This window comes from Diadema antillarum, unplaced genomic scaffold (assembly GCF_040938485.1).
Source record: "Diadema antillarum isolate AM-2024a unplaced genomic scaffold, OU_Dant_1.0 seq00000291_RagTag, whole genome shotgun sequence".
Lineage (NCBI taxonomy): Eukaryota > Metazoa > Echinodermata > Echinoidea > Diadematoida > Diadematidae > Diadema > Diadema antillarum.
In genome coordinates this window covers 449,195-458,689 of record NW_027271317.1, presented here as the reverse complement: position 1 = coordinate 458,689, position 9,495 = coordinate 449,195, and the positions used below count along the sequence as shown (strand labels likewise).

The 9,495-nt window shown below is 38.9% G+C and overlaps 1 pseudogene; it reads left to right on the top strand.

Annotated features, from left to right (window-relative positions):
• Nucleotides 1-3,326: 3,326 nt before the first annotated feature.
• LOC139730104 (heat shock 70 kDa protein-like) lies at nucleotides 3,327-7,340 on the top strand (annotated as a pseudogene).
• Nucleotides 7,341-9,495: the final 2,155 nt, after the last annotated feature.

Sequence of the window (9,495 nt, the reverse complement as noted above, 5' to 3'; positions counted from 1 at the left end):
CCAGCCAGAGAGAGCGCCTTGACAAAAGACTATCGCTCTACCGACTGATGAGCCAGATCACCGCCCTTTTATATTTCTCACTGTCACAATTTCTCTTCACGTCTATCATACAATGTTTACCTGTGAAGTGACCTAGTGTAAAATTCTATGCATTGGAAAAAGCAAGCGCTGAAATTCGTAAATTCTTGATATTTTGAGTTGAGGACTTGCTTTGATATTGACTTTCACTTCAAGGGATCCAGACCCTGTATTCAAGATGGCACTGTTATATGAATTCCCATAATGATTCCATCCATCCAGGAATATCGAATATAATAGTTGACATTTCCTAGCACTATGATTAGACGCGTTTCTACAGCCACTGAGCTCAGCTGCAATAGGTCGTACACCACCCGGAGTCTTGTGCTTTGTACAACACTCTGTCAGTATTTCATACCCAAAATGAAAATAAATTGAAGACAAAATGTTACAGTCTTCTAAAATCTTGTGTATTATGAAAAGCAAGTTTCATAGCGTGTACCACAGACATGAAGGGAACAGGACCCCCCCCCCCCCTCCCCCTCCTGTCCATTTCGTCGACATGGGAATCTGCATACTATGTGGGGCTCAACATAATTTGAGCAGTGGTTATAGTTCATTATTCCGAAGCTTCGCTATTCCAAAGGGACATTTATCTGAAAAATGTACTAAGGATCGTTATTCCAATGGTAGGTTAATCAGAAAATGAAGGTTTGGTTATAACCCCCTTCCCCCGATAACAACAACAAAAAAAGAAGTTTCGTTGTTCCGTAAAAATTCATTAATCCGAAAAATATTTAATGACCGGTTTTTAATTACGAAAATGAAAAAAAAAGCTTGAATTAGTGATAACGTATGTGTGTGGTAATGAAAAAACAATACGGTTGAGGATATTACCCAATGAAAATGAATGAACGATTAATTCACGCACTCCCACACAGATAAACATGTATCAACGGTGCTATTAAAGATCTTATCACTTTTCGGATCAACGCTATTATCGCAACGATGCTTTCATATAATATCAGGGTAAATGGTGTTATGTCATTTCCGGATCGACGAACCCTCGGAATAACGAATATTATTTCGTATTTCGGATTAACGGACCTTCGAAATTACGATTTTTTAAATTTCCTTCTCCTCAGCATGACACCCTTACCCTTAGTTCTTCATGTCATTTTCGGATTAACGAAGTTTATTTCATTTTTGGATTAACAATCTTATCAAATTTTTGGATTAACGAACTTAATTTCATTTTCGGATTAACAATCTTATCACATGGTCGAATCAACGAACCTTCGGAATAACGAACATGATCCCATATTCGGATTAACAGACCTTCCAAGTAACGAACCTTATTTTATCTCTGGATGTAACGAACCTTTGGGATAACGAACGTTATGATATATTTTAATTTTTGGATTAATGAATTTTTTGAAGTAATGACTGACATTTTCGAAGTCCTCAATTCTCAATTGCGAACTTCCTCATGGCAATTCAGCAGAAAGAGAGACGGTGATCCCCACCCGTCCGACAACAAAAACTATTTAATTATTGTATTAACGAATTTTCAGAAGAATGGAACAAGATAAGTATGCAAACCACTCTCTTTTTTAGCTTTGGAATTGCTTATTTCATTTCAGACAGGCGAACGAACATTACGAAATTTCGAAATATCGAAGCTTCGGCAAACTAGTGGTGTTTGGAATAGCAAAAAATCAGTCAACAATTTAACATTATTATATTATACAATCCATACATGATAGCCGTCTATACCTTTTATGCCACATCACGAAATCACGAAAACACTACCCGAATCAAGTCGATTTAATGATAACTTTAATAATAATAAGAGACTACGCTGGGTAGATAAGACCTTACCATTTTTATTATAGTTAAAACTATTGTTATAATACTATTATTATTATCATTAAATCGACAGAAACACAAAAGGACATTTCGTAGTAATGTAATCATTTTATTGGCTTTATAAATTCCTCTTTTTCATTTTTCATGAATTCTTCAGTCCTTAGATGACCATTACCCCGCTGGAATAAACACAGTGTCTAACAGGGTGAAACACAATATGAAATATACAGTGTGAACACATTGTTAACATAGAGTGAAATCTCTTCACAATGTTAAATTCGAACGTTTTCAACAAAGCGAATACATTCTGAACCATCAATTCACAGTATGAAGCAGAACAATACTTTCCATGAAAAACCACACCACAGTGTGAAGTCATTTAGATTCGACCGTCTTCACAAAACAGACTATGTGACCACACTGTGACCACACTGTGGGACACTGTGTTCTTTCCATCAGGCAAATTTGTTAGTTTGAATCTCAGGGGCGGACCCAGGAATTCTGTAAAAGGGGGGGGGGAGGGGGAACAGCGAGCGAGAGAGCGTAGCACCGCACCGAGCGAACGAAGCGAGCGAGGGGGGGGGGGGACAGATTTTTTTCTTAAGTTATCTTGGTGTTTTATTCTTTGCATACTTTTGGTTAAAAATTGTATGATTTTATAAGTCTTTTTAATCAAGGAAATATAAAAAAAAATTAAAGGCATCGCCCGGTGCGGCCCAGGGTCCTCCACTCAATCTACATTGCAATGAGAGAGGGGGTGGGGGAGAGAGGGTGAAGAGGAAGGGGAGGGGAGATTATGTCCCTTTGTGTTAGTTGTTTATTATTCTTTTTTACATGACTTTTGGAATTAACAATTCGTTCGGAAGAAATGAGGAAAAAACGGGGAATCATGTTGTCCTCGAACGGTCTTTCACCTTTTGATACCACGGAGCCTTGATACACTTTAAGTCCGGTTTCAGCTCAACTCGGCGATCTTTCACAATCGCTGTCCAAGGATCTATGTGTATAGACGGTTTAGATGAAGTAGAGCAATGAAGCAAACAATAGAACAGACAGTATAAAGAAAAATGGGAACTTCGAAGATCACATAAAAATAGCCCCTCCCCCATCCGCGCACACGAGAGGTAAATGATCCAATGGGCTTCATCTAGCAGCAGCTCCGCAGCAGATGCGCATGCGCACTTCTAATCAGGGCTGTAGGGGCTTATACACTATATTGCAATCAACTTTCTCCACTGTAGCACAGACTATATATATACGGTATACAAGGGATGAGTGCTGAGATAAGTTCTCTTCGATTTGCAAATCAGGAGAGTTTGCCACGAGTTTAGTAACTTGGTTTGTCTCAACTTTGGATTTTTTTTCTTTCAATCCTTGTCGTCACAATCTTGGCATTTATTTTTTTTTTTTATACTAGTCTCCCAACATCGTAGGACGAAATGGCTCAGGAAAAAGCACCAGCTATTGGAATCGACCTGGGAACAACCTCCTCTTGCGTCGGTGTCTTCCGGAATGGCAAAGTAGAGATAATTGCCAGCGAGCAGGGAAACCGGACCACGCCGAGTTTTGTCGCCTTCACCGACACGGGACGGTTGGTTGGAGATGAAGCCAAGAGCCAGGCTGTCACGTAAGCTTACCCGTTTAGATTCAGTGCCACATTTTGCTTTTATCTTTTTAAAGTTATGACTTTAAACCATATGTTATGTTTTGTGATTTACAATCAGTAGCTTTTGGACTTTCTCGTCGGTAGATTTTTTTTTTTCATGCATTTGACAAAAGTCATGGATGCAATAACAACATACTACCAAAGTATGTAGTACTAAAATTACATGTTTTGCTTCGAGAAACAGGTGTGGCAACCTCCACAGTAGTAGCACAGAGGATGCCTTTTTCTTTCACCATGCGAGCGATTGTTTTGGGGAAGGGCGCGAATGTAAAAAAAAAAATAGCAAAGTCCAACATTCAGATCTTTTTTTTTTTCGAGTGTGTTCCGAGTGTGTGGAGCCGTAAACCTTTTCTTTTTTCTCACAACGTATACGGATGTCCTCGTATACCACTGCAAAACTTCTGCCAGTCACATACATGAGCAATGTTCCCCCACAAATGAACTTCATAATTATTCAAATACAATTTGCAATAGCGCGTTTTTTTTTTAAATGCGTTGCTACATGTTTGTTTGATGTGTAGAAGTATGTTATCATGATTTGTGGAGACCTAATAACTGTAGTGAAATGAAATAAAGTCATTGTGAAGTTCGACACCTCATCGATACGCGTCTTACTGTCGTACTGATTTGCCCCCTAATATGCGCCAAACGCTCGTGAAAATGTATCAAAAATTCGAAAACAATTTGCGGATAGGTCGTAAAAATGGTCGGAAGAATTGTGTGGGGTCTCGCAAAGATTTTGTAAACTTCGCCCACGTCTTCGCTGCAAAAAAGTCTTGTAATGAAGATGAAACACCGAGCTGGTGTTAAATTTTGTGTGCTCATTTGCGGTGTAAGATTAATACCTCCTCAAAATATAAAACTGTTTATTTTTTTATTTTTTATTTCTTTAGCCAGGTGATTATTCTTTGTTTTCCTTGTTGATTTGGAACTTCAACAAGACTAACGAGAACTTTCCGATAAAGTATTTGATTAAAAAAAGTTGTAAAAACATTTACACACCATGTTACACCAGTTGGTGTGGTCTCCTATTGACACTGGGCTGGTGTTTTACTATTGACATTAACACCGGAAACATCAAATCAACACAACGTAGTGTCATTGTTGAATTGATAGTAATGCATTGTCAAAATATCACCAGCTACTGTGTCACATTATCACCACGAAGTGCCAGGTGATCTCTTTTCAAAACCATCAAAGTGTACACTCTACACCTGTTGTCGTGGTCGTCCATTGACCCTTGATCGGTGTTGGGTCTAAAACCCATGGTGTTAGATCTAACGTCGCTCTTTTTGCATGGTTGCGGACGTCGTGCGCATAGTATGATGAGGCCTTCAACATTTTTTCGAGAACAAAATCAGAAGGAAGTCATCAATGATCATGACCCAGTGTGAAAAAAATGTTCTCAAATATTTTCTGCCTTTTTTATAGATTACAGCCAAACTGAAAACGACACCCATGGACAATAAACTAAGGCGCTTCCGCCAGACTAAATACGTATTTTGAACTATGCTACAATTTACTGAAGATGGCCAGGCAGGTTAAACTTTTTATGTGGTTGCATTACACAACTTTCACATGACAACTCTATCATCACTATTCAACTTGACATCTGAAACATCCCAGTAAAAAAAAAAAGTGTGATGTTTACGATTCCGTCAGTTAGTACTGTGTGTTATGAATTTAATCTCATCCAGTATTGATTATGTATCATACATACAGTTTATCATTATTATAAATGACACTATTCATTGCTGGTGATTTGACGGAAGTTTAACAGAGTTGTTTTTCATTTCAGTCCATATACCAATGTTTATATTAATGTCAATGTTCTCAATTTTGCCAATGTTTCCGATATCAGCAGCACATTTTACTCGATAGAAAAAAAAAAAACTCTTCTTTTTCTGTAACTATGGCAAAGTTATTACATTCTGATTTTGTGCAAGATGCGTGGCTAAAACAGGTCTTCTATACTTTCCCCTGCATTAGATGGCAGTAAGAATCGGAATTGCCAATTCTGAAAAGGAGATGATAATTATTTTTCTGCGGCAACGTACGCCAGAACTGGATGACTGTGTCGACTCTATTTGAGTTTTCGTTGTTACCTCTCCATTTCATTTCTAGAAACCCGACGAACACAATCTTCGATGTCAAACGATTAATTGGAAGACGATTTGCTGATGTAGTGGTTAAAGAGCACATGAAGCACTGGCCTTTCTCTGTGGTTGACAATGACGGCAAACCCATGTTGCAAGCACGGTATATGGGAGAGACAAAGAGCTTTGCCCCGGAAGAGATTAGCTCGATGGTCCTGACCAAGATGAAGGAAACAGCCGAGGCGTACCTGGGTCAGAAGGTTACAGATGCAGTCATCAGTGTGCCGGCTTATTTCAACAACGCTCAACGCCAGGCGACAAAAGACGTAGGAGTGATGGCAGGTCTGAACGTTATGCGTCTTATCAACGAGCCAACAGCGGCTGCCCTGGCGTACTGGCATAATACAAATGTGGAAGGTGAGCGACATGTACTGATCTTCGACCTAGGGGGAGGGACATTTGATGTCTCTATTCTCGCCATTGAATACGGAGTTTTGGCGGTCTTGGCGACATCAGGGAATACCAGTTTAGGTGGAGAGGACTTTGATAACCGGCTCGTCGACGATCTGATGAAGGAATTCAAACGCATGCATGGGAAAGACCTGAGCTCCGACCCACGATCCCTTCGTCGCCTTCGAACGGCAGCTGAGCAAGCAAAGAGAACTTTATCTAGCACCAATCTCGCCAGCATTGAAATGTCTTCTCTCTTTGAAGGAATCGATTTTAACATCACCGTCACCAGAGCTCACTTCGAAGATTTATGCGATAATCTCTTTAGGTCGTCCCTTAAGACCCTACAGAGAGCACTGAAGGATGCTGGCCTCAAAAAAGGACGAATTGGATCCATCGTCATGATTGGAGGGTCGAGCCGCATCCCGAAAGTACAGGAGCTTCTAAAGGATTACTTCGGCGGCAAAGAACTTAACAAGTCCATCAACCCAGATGAAGCTGTGGCCTATGGTGCAGCAGTCCAGGCAGCCATCTTGTCTGGTGATCAGAGCGAGGATATCCAGGATCTCTTACTCCTTGACGTAGCTCCCCTGTCTCTTGGCATTGAAACTGCTGGTGGCGTGATGACATCCCTCATCAAGAAAAATACGACCATTCCAACGAAAAAAACTCAGACTTTCACAACGTATGCAGACAACCAGACAGGTGTACTCATTCAGGTGTACGAGGGAGAGCGGGCAATGACAAGTGATAATAACTTACTTGGAGGCTTCATGTTGACCGATATTCCTCCTGCTCCTCGAGGGGTGCCACAGATCGATGTGTCGTTCGATATCGACGCCAATGGCGCCTTGAACTTGACTGCCAAAGACAAGAACACCGGTCGCAGCAACAATGTCCGGTGCGTCGAAGGCGTCGAACGGCTCTCCAAGGAGGAAACTGACCGCATGGCGGGAGAGGCAAAAGTGCTCTGAGCCGAAAACCGACGCCGTTCAGAGTAAATTGCCGCAGGGCGCCCTCAGCGTTTGCGACAGGCAGGAATGTCACAACCAAATGTGGTAATATTGATTGGATGGACACCAACACACCAGCATCTTGGGAGAAAATACTTCCAGCAGCTGGACGAATTGTATAAGAATTTCACGTCGGCCACCACTGGAGAAGGTGGTCCAACTCGAGAAAATCCGAACCATGAATTGACCCTCACTTGCGCTCTGATGACTTATATTAATCCTCTTTAATTATGTGGTTTCAGTTTTAGTTTCCGTTTAAGTTTATTTTCACTAACATTATAGTTGCCATTTACACATATTCACTTGGCGAGATGTACATAAATCAGTTACATAATAAAAGCAGTATTATACATTGAATGTTTTGACAGGGTGCTAGAGAAAAACACAGCCGGTTGAAGAGGATCCCTAAGAAAAAAAAAGAGCACTATAAGTGATAATGATGACTTTCAGAAGGTAGGGTTGGAATGTGAATCCAAGTGTGAAGTGGACAGGAAAGAAAACCAGAGTACCCGTATTGGAGATAACAGAGCGAAGTGAGAGTAATAGCACTGTGCGGTAGCAAGACATTACTTATTCATGACTAGTCGTCTTCTTATTTTGCATGTAGACCTATCATTAAAAGAAATGACCTGATAAGAACATTGTATTAGAAGGTATGAAAGCCAACAGATCCGTTAGTCGTAGATATCATGTAAATTGCTGAGGTGAATTTAAGATTGTGCATATCAACGCAGTGTTTGCTTTACGTGTTGAGAAATGATGATCTATACATTTTACATAAGAATTTTACCGGAAGCAATATCCCCAAATCTGCACCCAAAATGGATTGATCACGCAGTCTTTGTTTGCGACGCGTTTGAAGTGTTAACCAGCCGTGGTATGCAGATTTTTGGAATTTTCTTTTTTTTTCAGAGTTTTCGTTTTGCATGTTCCAGAGGTACAGTTTGAGATACTTTCTGGTGATTTCCAGGATCGAAATAAAACATCAAAACCTTATTTATGAAACTATTTTGAAAATCAAACTTTCAAATTCATTAACTCTCGGCTAAGACTTGCTCATAGGGGATAGTGGGTTCTTCATTGGGGCTTAAAAATCAAAATGTGGTTAGATTCCACACACACAAAAAACCCCAACTAAGTGACTGTGTTCATTGTGAAAATTTCAATGAATTCTGAAAACAATAAAATATAGTTATGATATATATGAGCTGTACGTGAGGAGAATTTACATTTCTTAACATCTACTCCATGAAGATTGATGTAATCTATATTAGCTTTGATGTAATATAACTTCATTTTTTATTTGTATGTATTAAGAAGATTCAACGCAATTCATCCTTTTTCAATGTTGCCGTTCTTTTAACGTTTTCTGTTCTGTTTGGAATACATAGCTACGAATGACTCCGTTCTCAGGGAAAAAAATGGCAGTTCAGATAATAGCCATAATATACATGACATATCATACTTGATACATTTTGTGTATCTCTTGGTTTGAATGTTTATTGATTGTCATGATATCGAATCAGCCATATGCACTAAACAGAAAAACCAAACTAAACGATTATTTCGGTCTGTTCGGTTGCTTTGGAATATATATATATATATATATATATATATATATATACATTCATTTAATATATACTCTTAAAATCCACTTTTTCAAAAGGTGTTCACAGTGATAAACCTCAAAATAACGATTGAAAAAAAAATACGAAGAAAATTCCAAATATGTTCATTTGTCTAGTATCAAGAATGACTAATTGACTTACCTCTTTCGGAAAGTAAGGGTAGTTATAACCCTTAAAAAGTTTATTAAATGTGTACTTTCAACGACGAATGAAGTTTTGTGGATTTCTTGCATTTTCTTGACATTGCTGTCGAAAATGACCTTGTGTCCTGCAGCAGTAGTCTTCGTAACCAGCGATGGCACCGAAGCTTTAAGAACTCATCACTTTTTTTAATCGATTGTTCGATTTTCCTCAAACTTTCAGAACTGTGTTCTATCAATATTGCTACTTTCACTTAAACTATACATTTATACGTGGGCTTTGGTTTCCTTTAAGTCAATTGAAACTGAATGAGCAATTGTAAATATAAGAAAAAAATAAAGATTAGCTTTTAATCCTCCTATATCAATTTTCCCTTGCTCATTCGTTTACTCTCGGATTACCAATGACTTTCAAACTTAAAGGGATGGTAATTCAATTCAATTCAATTCAATTTATTCATTTCATAAAATCACATTTAAAAATATTGTGTGAGTCAAAGGAGGAAATCACGCTAAAGCCCAGGGCTTGGAAATGGAGATTCCCTTACAATATAGTCTAAAATCACAGTTTTGAATGAAAACATATATATATATATATATCAAAAAAGAACTTAT